The sequence below is a fragment of the Metopolophium dirhodum genome, chromosome 1 (genome assembly GCF_019925205.1).
Source record: "Metopolophium dirhodum isolate CAU chromosome 1, ASM1992520v1, whole genome shotgun sequence".
Lineage (NCBI taxonomy): Eukaryota > Metazoa > Arthropoda > Insecta > Hemiptera > Aphididae > Metopolophium > Metopolophium dirhodum.
In genome coordinates, this window is record NC_083560.1 from 99,758,059 (window position 1) to 99,776,467 (window position 18,409).

An 18,409-nucleotide genomic window follows, 5' to 3' on the forward strand; every position below is an offset into this window, starting at 1 on the left:
TTACAGACAATGGAATGAATTTATTTTGTTTTTTATGCATCAAGTTGTTTTTAAGTTGTTTTATCTCATTAAATACTTCAACTGCAAGTATGTTTTGGCCTTCTATGTTCAAAACATGTTGATGGAATGTGGCAGCTTGACTGTGAATAAAGTTTAACCATAGTTCTGCACACGGATTGCTAAAAAATGTTTTTAATATTAGAGGTACTTTATCTTGACTCAAAAAGTAAGATTTTAAAGCAGGAAATAGTTTTAAAATTCTTTCTACTGAAGGCATAAGCGAAAGCCACCTTGTTTTACTATAGCCAAGAATAGCTTTATACTCAATTTCTACAAACATACAAAAATCTTTCAATTCTTCCACTCTAACAGTGTAAATGTAAAAAAAAGAATAGATTTTTACTATTATACATTCTATATCAATAGGAAGACAGTCAGCAGCGGTTTGTATAGCATTGTGGATAATATGGGCAGCACAACCAACTCCAATCAATTGTTTTCCCAGCTTTCCTTGTAATTTATGGAACACATTATTAGTGCCACGTCTTGAAACACCACCAAAATTACAGTTGGTGTTGTCCCCACAAAATGCAGCTACTTTATTTCTAATATTATTATCATCTATTGTTTTTACAATATAATTTATAATAATATCAGAAGTTTCACCAGGCTGAGACTCGACATTTAATATTTTTATCTGAATTCCATATAGGGGGTCAAACAATCTAACAAGCAAAGGAAACAACTTAATATTTCCATGGTTTGAAGCATCAGTTAAAATACTTATGCAATTTGCGTTTTTAAGCTGATTAGTTAGAATATCAATTGCATATGGAGCAAAAACATTGGTTACTATTTTTTCACACTTTGTTCTGGCACAATGAAATTTAGGTTCAAAACAAGTCTGTGTGAGTTTAGAAAAGCAGTCATGCGAACGAAAGCTCTGATTTTCAGAAACTGTATGGTATGCCCAAGCACCTTCTGCAGCTGCTATTTCCAAATCTCTTGAACTTGGTGCGCTACTTTTATAATATGTCGTTAATGGCTTACTTGATGAAACGGCTAAATCTGCTGATTTATGTTTAATTGATTGAATATGTCGTTCAATATCATATCCACCTCCGTGTGAAATATTGAAAGTCCGTTTACATTTTCCACATAGTAGTTCGGAATCAGATCCATTGATTTCTTTTAGGAAACTGTATTTATTTCGAAGTTCAGGCGTGAATCGACACAAACGTTTAGGTTTGCCCATTTTGGTTAAATATGATTTATGAATTTACACGGTCACTTTACTTTTAGTACTTCACGTTAAGGATTATTATTTATTAATAAATTATTATACGAAATACGAATGCCGGTCATCGGAATTCCGGAATGGGAATTATCCATGATAACACCCTGCTCATTGATTATAGAATGACATTTAATATAATATTATTCTGTGCCGCAAAGCAGTGCCGCCAAATTTATAGTAAATAATAATTCTAATCAGTGACACAAGAATATAATATTATTATCAATTCATGATTGCAAGTCTGATACAAGATACAACGTCCTGTAGAGTGTTAGTGTAGAATCATGATAAAATATTTTATTATGTACACTGTCTGTATTTTTTTTATACTATACAGTCTATACATCAATTTTCATAAATGCGGGACAAAAGTGGGATATTTAGATATGCGGGACGCACCTCTGAAAAACGGGACAATCCCCCCTAATGGGGGACGTCTGGTCACACTAGCGATGTTGCTACGAAGGTTTCTGGCAACCCTACTGACGAGTGGGTTCATATACATCGTACATTCGTACTCGTAAAAAAATGTGCGCACTTTCCTCGTTAATTTTCTTCACGGGAAATGTTAAGCGTGCGTCGAACTTCGAGTGAGCGTATTACTCGCCGTGGTTGTGCCGTTACGTCCGAGTGTTATTTTTCGCGATTTTTAAAACTTTCATCCATTAATTATGGAATTGTATTAACAAATCCAAATGCACCAGACACGTTAACCGGTCGTAAATTAAATGTCTAAAAGGAATTTGTGCACTTTTACATCCACTAGAAAATTTAACTACAAAAATGTCTGGTGAAAAATATACAGTTAAGTGTGATCCACCGTCGAATGACGTTAAACCGTAGGTATTGGTGTTAAATAAGTAACACGTAGATTACGTATACTAAGATTACCGATTTATTAAATTAGACACTTGTTGTAACTATGTACCTATATAATGCTTTTATAAGTTGATATTAATACTAAATATTTCAATTAAACACAAAAGAATTAATGTATATATAATTAATGTAATGAATCTTTATAAATACTGACACTGATAGAGGTTCTGATTAAAACTATATGAGGTTCTGTAATAAACTATAAAAGATGGTCTGACCAGTAACGCGGGTGTTACTCACTCTTTCGACCTTACACGACTGCCGTCCGCCGGGCGGCATATTAACAAAACGTACATGATTTCGGCACCAGCATAATTCTCATTGGTCGGTTCAAATCGACTTGTTTTCCCGCGCTAATAGTTATCACATAGTTATATATCTGTTATCAACAAAATATAACAAAAACTTGCAATAATAGTTTTCAACTTTTAAGTTTCTTTCTTGCATATATTATTAATTGTATAACATACTAGGTAATTAAAATGATTAATTACAAACATCTTCCTACGTCATTTACTAAAAGGGAAGGACAACGTTTTGTCTGCAAGTAAGTGGATATTGGTAAAATATAACATGATGTAACGTTTTATGTCAAATTTGATTTTCTAATACTACCTAGTACTTTTGAAAAACAAAAATTTTAGGTGTAATTTTTTTCAATTTTCAAATAATGCTTAAATACTAAATGTCTTACCTTCTTCAAGTTTTTATGAACTGTTCAAATGTTGGAAGAATATTTATTTTCCTTTTTTACCTACCAGTCTATCAAACCTATTCCTATATGACAACTGAGTAATGAATATTGGTCTATACTCTATATCTAAAATTTTAAATGGATTTTTGAGTCTTTGGAAAAAAAAACTATTACTTATTTCATTTAGAACAGAAAAAAGTAAGTAAAATAAATCATGAAACTTATATTAAACATTAAACATAACTTACATAACTATGTTCTATATTTTTTTTTGATAAAATAACATTTATCGAAATAAAACCAAAAAATGTATAGTTTATAATAAACATAAAACGACAAAACAAATAAAATATCTTTTATAAAACAATAAAACTTAAACTCATAACAAAACTGTTTGCAGAATACTGAATAATACAGCAATACATAATAATAGTTAAAAATTGAATCAAAATTCAGAACATATTAATATAATAATATTCAACTAAGCAAGTGTATGTTGAATGGAATTAAAAAAGTCATCGTCACTTGAATCTGTTTCTCCAAACTGATCACCTTCAGACTCTACTATGTCATCAGTATTGTAATCTTCTTCCTCATTTTCACTGCTAGAGCTACAAACCTGATAACTACAGGAAGGCTCTTCATCATCATTGTTAATGGTTAATGATTCTTGGTTTGTTTGTACACTTTTTACTGATTTTGACACTTCCATAGTTTTAGTGTTTTACCATTATGCAGTTTTTTGATGCTAACCTTATATTACTCCAACCATCAATTTGAATGCCATAAACCTTACTGTTTTTAATTTGATTGTTGACATCAAAACTAATTCTTTCATACTCATTATTCAAAAGTCTTTTGGATAACACATAACGTGAAGGTGGTGTGTAACTTGGCCTTAGAGCCTTAAACAAGTTAAGCCAATGAGTGTTTTCTACAATTGAAAATGGTGTAGTAGATAAAAATATAGCTCTTGCCATTAACTCGTCCATACGTGACTAAAATAAAGTAATTTCAAATTTATAAAAAATGTTCATACTTCAAAATTTATAAATTAAATATTGCCATATTCATATAAGAAATACACTGTATTCGCAGAAATTAATTTAATTAGTTGATTTTAAATTAATAATATAATTCCTATCATCAAAATAACAAATTTGAAGTACTTTAACCTATACTTATATTAAAAATATATATTATGATTTTTTATAGACACAAATAAAATTAATTAACTATTTTACCTTTTCTTCAGTGCTCATGGTATCAACAAAGTTTAATACACTTTTTTGACTAGGCTCTTTAGGGTTTTTGGTTTCAACTTCAGTTGGTGTCAGTTTGCATGTCGAAGTGGTTGAAATATTCGTTGAAGAAAAGTTGTCTAATGTATACTTTGGTACTTTTGTACATTCTTTTTTTATATGTATTGCCATTCTGGTGACATTTTCCTTGTATGGTTTGTTACAATATTTACATAAATACTTGTCACCATGTTTTATGTAGCATTTATTTTTTATAACTTTTGGTTTCATCTTTGTTATATTGACTTGTATTATTATAAAATAATTTTCAAAAAATATATTTATATAAATAATATAATTCACATAAATTGCAATAAGACGTAATAACACTAATGACACTGATAAGACGTGATAAGCATGCATACATACATACGGGTGCATGCATATACAACAGCAGTAATTAGCACAAGCATATCTTTATTAAATTGTGTGAAAAGTGCTACAGAAAGTATTATTGTTGAATCAAATACTTGCATTGATTTAGTGATTTACAAAAAAATATTTTAAGTGAAATACATAGACGGTTCAAAGACATTGAAAATTCAATGATTTCCCGCTGGCAGTGGCGTAGCCAGAAATCTCTCAAGGGAGGGGCCCACCAGATATAACACCAAAATCATACGTTTTAGTATATTATATTTTATATTTAATTAAGATTAAGACAATTAAAGTACTTATATTAAAGCATGTACAATTTAAGTAATGTCTATTATTTTGACCAGTCTTGTAGTTGCATTCTCCTGGCGAAGATTTTTATGAAATCTTGTGCTATTTCCTCCACAGTTACATTTTCTTCCTTATTAATGTTTGTTAAAGCCAAGCCATTTAGTCTTTCTTGCGATATTGTTGATCTCAGGTAAGTTTTTATTCTTTTAAGAGTAGAAAACGTGCGTTCCGGAGTGGCAGAAGTAACCGGTAGTGTGGAGAACAACTGTAAAAGTGTTTTAATGTTCGGAAAAAGATCTTCGCAGTGCTTCAATTGCAGTTTGTGGTACGTTTACTGTGTCCTTCCATTGATTTCTCCACATGTGTAATTCAGCACTTAAACTGGATATTGCGTGAGGAAGATCATTTTCATATGTATATGCAGCTGATAAAATTAAATCATCATTATATATATATGCAAGTTACATGGAATTAAGCCTTGAAGTAGCAATACTTGTTTTAACCTTTCATCAAATCTTGAATGTAATTGGGATATTAAACTATCGAGAAATGGTATATATATAGATACTTTAAAATATTCTTCAGGACTATTAGAACTAACACGTTTCTTCTGTCTATTACAGATACGAGGCATTTTAATGTCAATATTTACAATAGAAGCTAATTTTAAAACAGTTTCCATTATTTCTTTGAAAAGTTATCGACATCATTTCGAATACTTTGTAAGGCATTTTTTACTTGTGCTACGTTAGCCAAAGCATTGCATACGTCTTGTTGCTTACCTTGTAAAAGTTTACTCAAATTAAAAGTATAAGAAAAACATTTAGCAGACACTTCTAAAGCAATAATAAAATCCGGTTTTGTTATGGCACTTCCATACAACGTGGCTTTCGTTGATGTTTCTGTATTGGTATCATGCTCAAGATCTTCTAGCGTTGAAACAATGTAAATATATAGTTTTTTAAAAGTTAATATAGCATCGTATCGCTCTACCCATCGAGTTTGGCACACTTGTTTTAGCTTTTTCTTTTTAACAGTGTTAACATCTAAGGTCGTTTCAATAATATATTTGAACTTCTCGGTTCGTTTGGAAGACGAAGAAAAAAATGTACAGATAGTTCCAATTATACCATTCATATTTTTTATAGCTGATACTTCACATGCTTTTGATAAACATAGATTAAGGGAGTGACTGAAGCAATGAGTATAAAAAACCTAAGGATATTAATTTAAAATTAGTGCTTGAACACCATTATACTTGCCAGACATGTTTGATCCCCCATCGTAACCCTGTCCTCTTAAGTTATCAAAACTTAAATCAACTTTTTCTATTTCATGCTTCAATGTTTTTGTTATTTCTGACCCAGTAGTTGAAACCATTTTTACAAAACATAAAAAATCTTCTCTTATGACACAATTTTTGAAGTCAACATAACGTACACATATTGTCATTTGTTCATTTGTACTGATATCGGTTGTTTCATCACACAAAATCGAAAAATACTTGGAAAGTTTTACTCTATCAACAATTTTTTGTTTAATTACAGAACCCATTGATTCGATAATTTCATTTTGAATAGTAGAGCTTATCATTGTACAATTTTAGCAGAAATATCAAAATGAGACTTAAGGTCTCTGTCACCAGATTCCATGCGAAAAGACAATAAAGCTCGGAAAATTCCTTGATTACCCGATAAACAATCTTCACGTACATTATCAAATTTAAGTGAACCGGACTCTCGATGACCACGTAATGGCAAGTTATTACGTGCGCAAAAAAGTATAGTTTTAATTATAGGTGTAAGGTCTCTTACAATTGTGTTCAATTATTTCTCTTTGTTGATTGCTGAGAAGTACGTTTACCGCTGTTTGGTCTCCATTTTCATAGTTTTTTAAGAAGTCTTTTGCCCTTTGACTAGAGATCATATGATAATTGGTTTTAGAATGTTCATTTAAATCAGCCATTGAATTCTTATACTTGGTCATCGGCTCTCTTACTAGATTCTTTAACGACTTAAAGAAATAATTATAAAATTATTATATTTATAAATAATCAAGGGAAATAGTTTTTTTTTCTGTGTATATACCTGGTTGCCTGATTCACCGCCTGAAAAAGCAAATACAACACACCATTTGCAATAGGCTCCTTTATTAATCTCACTATAAGCTAACCATGGAAATATTTCTAAATACTTATACTGAAATTTTCTATTATGTTTGCCTTCTGCACGTATAGGAAAATCATACTTTGGGTCGGGTATCCAAGTCAATTTCAAACAATTAAATATTTCAGAAGACTGTAAAGTGTGTTTGACCACACATTTGGCAATATCATACAAATGTCCTGATTTCTAAAATAATAAAAACAAAAGCGTATTACATTACAATACTAATTAAACCTACATTTTTAGTATTCATAGCTAAGAATTGAAAATTTAATACAAGGTTTTCTATAAGTTTTAAAATTTATATTTGATGAAAACTGTGTTTTAATAATTATTATAATTCTATACATGTGTGGTGTCATATTATTATTATAAACTTTTTAAAATAAAAACAATAATTTGTATTATTTTATTTTTGTTAAAACTGCTATGTCCATGCTATTCCATAATTAATATTATGATTATAATATGATAATGATCAAATTTTTTTACTTCTGTAAAACAAAAAGTATGTGCAGCTCTAATATTTCTTTAGCGCAAGCTCTGAGACATTAAGATTTTTAATATTTGAAAAACTAAACGTCATATTACTCAAATACTACTCAATAGTATTATTGCGAGATTACGTATAGCGTATATACCTACAGCCTTGCTTATTTATTTTATAATATAATACCTTCTTGATTTCCGTTGAAATTAGTCTCTGTGAGTCAGACTGTGACTGCTGTTGTCCGTCATCCACGACGTCGTTAGATTCTGTTTTAATTTTTTTTTGTGTTGAGTTAAAAAAATTAGTTATCTTCGATGTTCTTTTATTTTGTTGCATATTATTTTTAAATTCGGTTGTCAATTTATACAAATATTAAAATATATACACAAGTAGATAGTCAAGTTATAACTTATAAACAATGCATTGACAAGTAAAAGAATACGTTATTCACAACTACACGATTAGACTAAGATCACACTATATTGTGTTTTATCGGCAATTAAACAGCAACTGAAACTGAGCAACGCGTGTGTGGTATCGAACGGTTCCAGAGAAACAGTCTAGTCTAGAATCTAGATACGATAATCCATTATCGATTTTATCTTTTGCTATTTATATTTTACTGGGTATCGCAAAATAATGCGAATTAACAATTTACTATTTTTATTTTGGTTTTCATATCAAATCATTATTTAATCATACATTATAAAGTATTAAAGTATAATACGAGTGTCGATTACTGAGTAGTATTGTGTTATACTATTATAATATGTACTACACGGGCCAAGGGGGGGGGCGGGCCCCTATGGGCCCCTCCCTAAATACGCCACTGCCCTACACTTCTTGACCCCAGGTTAGTTAATTTTGATTCATCATTACTAAACAATCTTATTTGTATATAAATCTTCTTCATATAACTAATTTTATTGTATTAGATTTAAGAACGTGCATTTTAAGAATCCGCTAAACTGTCATGCTGCCATAGATCGTATTAAAAATATGCTACACTCACAACCATTGGTAAATAACCTTGATGATCAAGCATCTACTTCAAATGAAACTGAACAATTCAAATGATGGTAAAAAAAATAATTTTGATTTATGGGAGGATCAGCAATTGCAACTAGCCAAATTCAAAGAAGAACTCAACCAATAAGTCAAGAGATTAATATTTTTAGATCCTTGATTATATTGATTAAATGCGCCATGGTCTATGACTAAGTTTGGGAAGTTCTCAAGTTCATGTACCCAAACTTATACATTATTACTATGGAAAAGTTATCCATTATAGCAACTTCCATTCCTTCTGAACGTCTATTTTCAAAAGCTGGCGCAACAATCAGCAAATCACGAAACAGAGTACTAGGTAAACGCCTTTCAAAATTAATTTTTTTAAGTTCCTTGACCGAAGACATTTGGTTTTCATAACTTTTATCAAAATTGTTTTGTTAATGTGTTATTATATTTTGATACTTTTAAATTATGTAACTGTTATCTTTTATTATGTTTAAATAAAGTGAAATTCGATTATGTTTAATTATTGTTACGCTAATTTCAGATAGTTAAAACAAAATATACATTGGAATTTGGATACTTGACCGACACTACTATAAATATATCTAGGCCACTATATAGAGAAGAATACTTTTTTCCTATTTGGTTACAGCAAAAAATACGAATATTAAAGTCAAGTAATGTTGCACAACCCATTTAGATAAAAAAATTGTACTATTATTTTTAAATATGGACTTATTAAAAAAAGTTAAATGTAGTAAGCAAATTAATTTTTTTCAACTTAACCAGTTAGTTAAATTTTTAATTAACTGAGTAAGTAAACATATTATATACCTTATTAATTATTTTTATTTTTGTTTAACTATGATATATATATTAAGTAAAAATAAACAAATAAATATTTTTTAATTTAATCACAAATGTGTTATTTCGTAAACCATTACAGCTAGTGGGAAAGAAGAACTAAGAAGGAATCTAATGCAGAAATAGAAGATTTCAATCTAAATGTTTAATAAAAACTAGAGTTGCACAGTAAAATACCCAGGTGTGAATGTGTAATTCATGATTAAAAAGGTGGATAAGTGGATGTCGCTCTGCTGTACAGTAGGTTACAAGTGGGTCACTGTAATGGATGGTGTTAAATTTGAATTCAATGATATAATATCATTGAATAAGAAAAACGATTCTGAGCGAAAACGGTCAGTCAGCCTATGATATTACCAAGTATATTTGATGATATTATTGTGAATAAAGTAATTTATATATAACCTATTAACGTGGAACCTTGTTTTAAATTTTCAATCCTTAGTCATAAAAGTTAAACATTTTATACATTTTTAACCACAAAATAATTAATACATTATAAATTTGATAAATGTTGTCAACATTTGAACTTTAAATGCTTATAAAAAAAAATGTGCCTATGTATTTTTAATATTTTTCAACTGCTATTAAAACGATATATCAGGAGCATTATATTAAATTTTCACGCTTTTTTACCCAACAAATAAAAATTTATTGATATTTATAGAAAAAAAAAACTAAAAAAATTGAAAACTGACAGTCCGTAAACAGCTCAAAAAGAGTCAAAATATTTTGTAAATTTTATGGTGTATAGAAAATGCTAATATAAACATTGATGATGACAGACACAAAAATAAAAATAAAATAAAAAAAAACACACATCATTGTAAAATCAACATCGCTTCGCTCAGAATCTAAAAAAATAATTAACCAAGTACCTAACCTAATCATGGATCTTTTTCATATTCGATTTAAAATTGACAAGTTAGATATAATAAACCAAAAACTGTTTTGTATATTTATAAATTGTATCTGTGTCATTAGTTTTTATTTTACAGTCTACCTTACAAAATTCTGGTGTACAGTGTATCTACAATTTATAGTCTGAAAAATCTTTTAATTTTTCGATACATCGGTGTTATTTTAACGATGTATCGATGTATTGTCGTTGTAATCGGTTCGATACATCGAAATTGATAGGACGTTATAAAAACATCGATAATTCGATACATCGTGATAACTGCGATTTTTGCCATCCCTACAAGTGCGCGTTGTCTGTTCCGACATCCGCTGTCGTGCAAATACATTACCTGCCGACGATCGCGACGACATATTTCGCCTTCGTCAAATACATTTTGTAGAGAAATTTGCGAGTGGTACCTTGGCTGCTTAAAAGAAGACCCGCAGCTCTATCATAAGATTTTGTGGACAGATGAGGCGACTTTTAAATTAAACGGTACAACCAATCGACACAATTGTGTTTATTGGAGTACGGACAACCCAAACATTTGCATTGAGAAACAACTGAACTTACCGGGCGTGTGTGTTTGGGCCGGAATTCACACCACAGGGTTAGTCGGGTCGTACTTTTTTGACTGTCACTGTCACTGAGAAAACGTACCTAGAGATGCTGGAGAACCTACGTGGGCAGATGGATGAAGACCCTGCACTGGCAAGCATTGTCCATTTCATGCAAGACGGCGCCCCACCGCACTACGCGCTCATTGTGCGTCAGTTTCTAGATGCGTGTTTCGGTGATTGGATTCGGCGTGGAAAAATTGGCCAGCACGATCCTATGACCTAACACCCTGTGATTTCTTTCTCTGGGGCCTACTGAAGGATCGCGTCTGCCAGGAATCCGCTCACGCTCCCAGACTTAAAAAAAATCATCGAGGAAGAATTTGACGAACTCCCGACACAGGTCGAAAACCTGCAACGCACATGCCGTTCTGTGGGCTCTCGTTGCCGCAGTTGCATCGAAAAAGATGGTTATCAGTTCAAGCATGACCAGTGATTTTTTGTAATTATTTAATATAAATAAAATCTATAATATCTAATAAATCTATATACAATATACATATTTAATTTGTTGTGTTGATTGGGGAACCGACTTATGCCGCACCCTGTATATCAATTTGGGTATTACGAGTGCGTGTTATTATCCCGTGGTGTTCACCTACGTTGTTATACGCCGCGTACGCGTTTTTCTGTTTTCCGCCATTGTGCAGATACATTGCCTGCCGACGACATATTATAACATTGCAGTGTCCCGCAGACGTTAAGAAAAAATTAGAAGAGTATATGAGATTTTGTGAAAGTCATGACTTTACATTTAGATGTCACGCATCTTACTTTTTTACAGTCGCAGATCGCAGTAGAAAATGGAAAATGGAAAATAATAATAATAGCGATTTGCAACCAACAACCCTGTTAATTTTAAAAATAAATTACCGAATATAGTAATATGTAAATATTTTACTGTATGGACGACGCTGTCGGTCGTCCAAACCCGTATATAACATCGCAGCAACAATAAACGTACCTGCACGCACACGATTGTACGTCCAGGTGAAAATCGAATGTTGAAACTTCAAATGCTCGTAAAAAGTGTATTTGACTTAAAAATAAATTTATTTTTGTTATAGATAGGAAAACTTATTAGGAATCTTGTATTATATTTTGAAAACTTAAGTTTAAATTACTCAATTTTTTATGTATTTCTAACTCAAAACAATTTGCAAATTATTGTGATTTTGACGAATTTTATCTAAATTACTTCATATGCTCATAAAAATATTATAGTGATAGGCTATCTAAGTCCTTTACTCTTTATCTTATTCATTAATTCAATCAGTAAGTCGATCACCAAGGCTAAATTCCTGCTCTTTGCTGGTGATATCAAAATTTATTTGAATTGTAATGATATCTCTTGTTCCCAGGCACTGCAACATCAACTGGATGAATTCGCTCTGTGGGATCAACGCCTTAATCTGAGTTTGAACTTAGCCAAATGTCATATTAGGACATTTTCTAGACGTCACAACCCAGCCCTTTACTCTTACTATGTCAATGGCTCCCATTTCAAGCGTGTTTTTACTATTAAAGACCTAGGTATACATTTCAGCTCATCTCTTGATTTCAGCCACCATATTAATGTTACCACCTGTAAAGCACTGAAAGTCTTGGGTTTTATAAAGTGCAATACTAAAATGTTTAGTTCTATCCGTTGTCTGCGTACACTTTACCAATCTCTTGTTCGCCCTATTCTAGAATATGGTATGATAGTTTGGCACCCCTACCTAGCAAAAGACCTGCTAAGACTTGAAAGAGTCCAAAATAGGTTTTTATCTTATATCTATTTCTTACTCAAAATCGAGCATCTTCAGCATGACTACTCGTCCGTGCTTTTAAAAATAAACATTCCTACGCTTTCTTCTCGACGGTCGATGCTGATTTCCGCTTTATTCAAGGCCTACTAGATGGATCAATAGATGCCCCAGATCTTCTTTCCTCCATTAATTTCCTTGTCTCATCCTACCCCTCAAGGCATCGCACACCATTTCATATTCCCACTCTCACCACCGCTTACGGTAATAACTAGGCAACGGATTTAAATGCAAATTACATTTTTTTCTGAATGTCCGAAAACATTGCTTTCCAAGCACAAATTTAATTTCATACATCAAGGAATTAAAAAATGTAACTTTTATTTTGCATTTTTTGACATTTTTAGTGCATTTTTATGGTTTTTAAGTCATTTTTTCAACATTCATTCTAAAATAATAAAAATACCTGAATATTTATTATGTTACGAAATTACGAAATTATTGTTGACACGTGTAAACACAAAATACATACATCATACAAGTTACAACAGATTATTACCCGCATTAAGGTAAAGATAAGATAAGCTATTTATCTAAATTGTTATTTTGTATTGCACTGTTGAGTTGAGTCAATACTTCATCGTTTAGTATCGCGTATAGCCTCGTCGTAAAACGTTTTCGAGTGATTTTCGCAGATGTATTTAGTTTAGTTTTGTTTATTCCACGAAGTTTTTGAAAATGCCTAAGACCAAACCTTCAGATGTTTGTCGTTTGCGATCCTAAGTTCAACAATATGGGGAATCAATTTTTTCTACCGATGGAAGCGTTCTATTTTGTAAGATTTGTGAGGTCAGAGTGGCAGCCGAAAAAAAATTTACTGTGACAACATGTGAGTAGAGATAAACATTTACGTGCACTAGAAAAAAAAAAGTGCAGTTGTTCAGACATTATTTAATACCGTTCCAAAAAATAATGCATTTACTACAGATCTTTGTACTGCAATGGTATCTGCTAACATTCCTCTTTTTAAACTGAAAAATGAAAATTTCCGCAATTTCCTTTCAAAGTATACTGGCCAACATATTCCAGACGAATCCACAATTCGAAAGAACTATGTAGGCAATACTTACAATCATACAATTAATTCTATTAGAACTTACTTGGAGAATAAAAAATTGTGGGTGAGTATAGATGAGACTACAGACGTAGATGGCCAATGTCATAATCGGCACTTTAGAAATTGGATGTCCCGGTAAAACTTTTTTATTTAATTGCGAAGTTTTAGAAAAAGTAAATAATAGTACTATAGCTAAATTATTTGATAAATCTATGAGCTTTGTTGTGGCCAGAGGGTATTAAACACGATAATGTACTACTATTTCTCAGTGATGATTATCATAATCACTAACTAATTTTAAAATACGTTTATCGACGTCGATGTATTTTTTTTTCTTTTTTGGTGGACTTTTGCCTGTTTCTAATTGGCAAAAGAAGGTGTCTCGGCCACTTTGTATTCTCCTTAAACATGATATAAATGCCCATAGTGTCGGGTGGTCAACTGCCATTTGTAGATTAAGCCGACGATTTGCCGCTTCTGCATGATTATTTGTTCGATCTTCTTTATTAAGTACTCGATCATGAACGTTCCAGATTATAGGGGGGGGAAGTGGGATTCGACGACGATTTCTTATAACTGTACCAATATGTATCCAGGTCACTCATTTTAAGTCTAAAATTTTTTGTCAAATGAAATAAACATCCGTGAATTTGAACTTCAGGGAAATTGTTTTTAATTGCTTTGATCGCAGCCTGCTCAAAATCGCAAGCAATTGATTTTGGTTTTAACCCGGGTTTTAATTCAATTAGTATTTAAAATAGCCGTTCATACGTTTGATTTTTTTTATCGGGTAAAAGAGCATAAATAAGAGGATGAACGCCATCGGGGTATTTACTTAATATTACGTATACTTGCGAAAATAAATGAGGTGCTACTTTAAAAGTGCCATCGACATATCAATTGGAAGACTCTGATAAAATATTTAAATAAATTAATTAACAAAAAATTAAAATTCTATCGACTCCAGGTTCAGTTACACCTTCAGATGGCGAATACGGCTGGTAATTCACTGGTATTATTAATGAAATTAAATCTTTTGGAGCATCGGGTGCAGCTTGAATTTCACGCCATGTGCGTATTATCTGTTTTTTAAAGCTCCATCAGCCGTCAACGCTCCCTAATTAATTTAAAATTAATTCTCAATTAAAGTTATTAAGATTTTGATATTTACCTTTCCTGCTTGTGATAATCCACTCGTACATTCATTGATGATATTTGATGTAGGCTCCATTGTCTCACGTACTCGTTTTTTCATCTTAGTGATTGCAGAATTAGCTTCAATCTTGGCCGCTTTCGAGTCATGAGTCGAATGTTCATTTATTTGTTTTAAGACCTAATAAATAAAACCATAATACATGTATTTAATACCTACTGATAGTTAAAATAATGAAATAAATTACCTCCGAAGTTTTAACTGTTGTATGAATTCTCGCCTTACACGAATCTTTGTAACGATATCTCCAAAACTTTTTTAATTTATTTGCACTAAATGTATCAAAAATATACATGTACCCATCATGTACAAATATTTCACGTCCACGAAAAGTTTCAATTGCTTGTGCCATGGTGACTACTAACTACTGACTACTTGATGATCTACTCAATGATCGTCTATCGATACAGCGTATAGGTTAACTATACCTAAACCTATATCTATATTAACTTAGACCGTAATATAGATTATGTTGTATGACAGTATAATCCCATAGTATATATATATATATAATTATTATTATATACAGTTCATACGGCATACCTCCATCCAACCGACGAAAGTGAGATAAAAACTGATAAATTATATCGGTACAATATAATCAATGCTAACATTATACTATCTAAACGCGATTAAAATCATTTTATGAAAAAATGACCACGCCGAAACGGCCACGCCGAGATGACCACGCCGAAAGGTCCGGATTCGACCAATACTAACTAGGTGGGGTACATGGTTATCGGCAGCCATATACTATTGTGAAAATTATCAATTGATTAAATCTGTTGTGATGGGGTTTGATAAAGAAGATGCTGTAGCAATTGAGAATGCACAAAAAACTGTTAAATGATAATAATTTGGAACTCAACTTTACATTTATCAAAGCAAATTATGGAAATTTAGCAAAATACATTACTACATTGGAAACATCTGGATTATCGTTGGCTGACGCAATTAATATTATTGCTCAAGTACAAAATGAAATCGGAACAGACAACAGTAGTATCGGAAAATCCATTAAAAAAAAACTAGAAGTTGTAATTGAAAAAAATTCGGGATTCAAAACAATATTTCAAAACATATTTCAAATATTTTGGAAGGAAAAGCAACATCTCGAAATAATACAATATCTGAAGAACTAACTGCTGATGACATGGCTCATTTGAAGTTTGCACCTATGACGTCAGTTGACGTGGAACGAAGTTTCTCGAGATACAAAACAACACTGGTCGATAACCGTCGAAGATTTCTGTTTGAGAATATTAAGCAGCACCTAATTATACAGTGCTATGAAACAAAAGGTAAAAGTATAACGAATATACCTATCTAAATTGTATACCTATTTATTTTTATTTTTTTAGGGAAGAAGAATGAAGAAGAAGATGGACAGAAGATAATTGAGAGTTAATTAATTAAGGTTTTATTGTATTTAAATATTTTTTATCTGATTTTTCATAATTTATATAATTATATATATTTCATAATTTTTAAAGTTTTTAAGGGCATTTTTTTAAGGCATTTTTCTTGTTTTTTAGAGCATTTAAATCCATTCCCTAGTAATAACCATCCACTATATGCACCGTATGCTTCATTACGCCAATAATGCTATGTAATCTATTCTATATTTATTTGCCCCTTTTAACTGTATGTATACTACTACTTTAATAATGCATTTTGTAAACTATTCTAATTTTAAGCTATATATTATAATATTATTACTGTTCTGTTATTGTTCATATACTTTTTGTAATTGCCGTTTGGCGTAAATACAATAAAATAAATAAATTAATTAATTAATAATTATTATTATAACAATAAGCGATAAGATAGTCGACATACGCCGGCCAACAATTTAATTTTGAAGAAAATCTTAATCTAGAATCATAAGATATTTAGGTACTATTACTTGTAGCCAGTAGGTATATATTATAATAAAAGTTATAGAAGAATTTTGAAAAAAAAACATTAATGATCAAATAAGAATTTTTTTTTTTAAGGAACAAAGATCCGAACGAATTTCTTTTTTTTATAAAAATAAAGACTAACGGAACGAATTCCTTTTTATAAGGAACATTGCTCAGAAACTACTCATAAGTACAAAATAATGTTGATTTCTCTTGTTATATCAATAGTTTGTAGTAATAATAATTTGTAGTAAAAAGGGTTGGTTCTAGTTTAAAAAAAGAAATATGTGGTGTCACAGAACATTCCTTAAATGGTGTAAAATATGTATGTATAATATAAGTACTTGAAAATATAGCAATATATGTAAACTTAAGTAAATTTCACAAGTACAAAATAAATGGAATGAATGAATGAAAATAAATGCTTGTTAATTACCCAGGATATTATAAGATTCAAGGAGTTATACATTTATACTTGTTAATTCACGTGAAATGCGTGCATGTCGGAATAGTATGATGCGTGTATGGTGTGTGTATTGATTATACAAGTGATTATGTGATATAAGTATATATCTGTTGTACACATGCTTAGACGCATGATGGTTGATGGTAACGTAGAGTAGGGGGGTGAGGTAAATATAGGTCGCATATGTACATTGTACGTGACCGGGTGGCAGGCCATGAGGACCACCGAGTTGCGGGGTAGGAGGAAATATGTCTCGCACACGTGACTAGTCGGGTGGCAGGTTCAAGGATGGACGAGTGGTTGAGGTTGTGGGATTTAATTATATGTGTCGGTCATGTGCCCGTGTCGGTAATGGGGAGGTGACTGGAAATAAGGGGAAAATATGTATCCCGTACGTGTGCGAGTGGATGTGGGTTTTGGTTGCGGGTTGCGAGTTGCGGATTGCGTGTTGCCGTGGTTCAGCAGCCATTTTCTTACTACTAATTTGTCATCACAAAAATATGATAAATACTAATATAAGTATTTAAATATTCATTAGGTATAAATTAAATTATTTTTTAAATATTTGTATCCAAGGAATGGTATAAAATTAAATTATATAATTGTACTCTGTTCAGCGAGAGACCGCTCACCGACGAAACTGAGTCCTCCACCTAACACCCTGACATAAGGGAACCGATTTCGATAGCATGGTGTCGCGGAGGAATGCGCAGAATCGGCGTGCTCACTCGCTGAAAAGAGTATATACATTATACATACGCGGTTCACCATCCTTAGAAGTAATTACTTTGTCTTCAAACAAAATGATCGAATCAACCGTCGGTGGAATTGCACATTTCCTTCCATCCATTTTAAGTAAAGCACGTGAAAAGCAACAAGCAATTTACAAAATGATAAAATAAATATAATTCACCAACAACTGTGCCATAAATTAACACTAACTTATGTTTAACAAGTTTAGTATATTTAACAACATTTTGATATAATTAATAACACGATGTGAAAATATAAAATTGTGAACACCATGTTCATTGACACATGATGGTCAGTGTGTTATCACCTCATCCCATCTT

General features: G+C 31.5%; 1 pseudogene; it reads left to right on the top strand.

The window, feature by feature from the left end:
- Nucleotides 1–1,862: 1,862 nt before the first annotated feature.
- On the top strand, nucleotides 1,863–11,114 carry LOC132948351 (uncharacterized; annotated as a pseudogene).
- The last annotated feature ends 7,295 nt before the right edge of the window (nucleotides 11,115–18,409 follow it).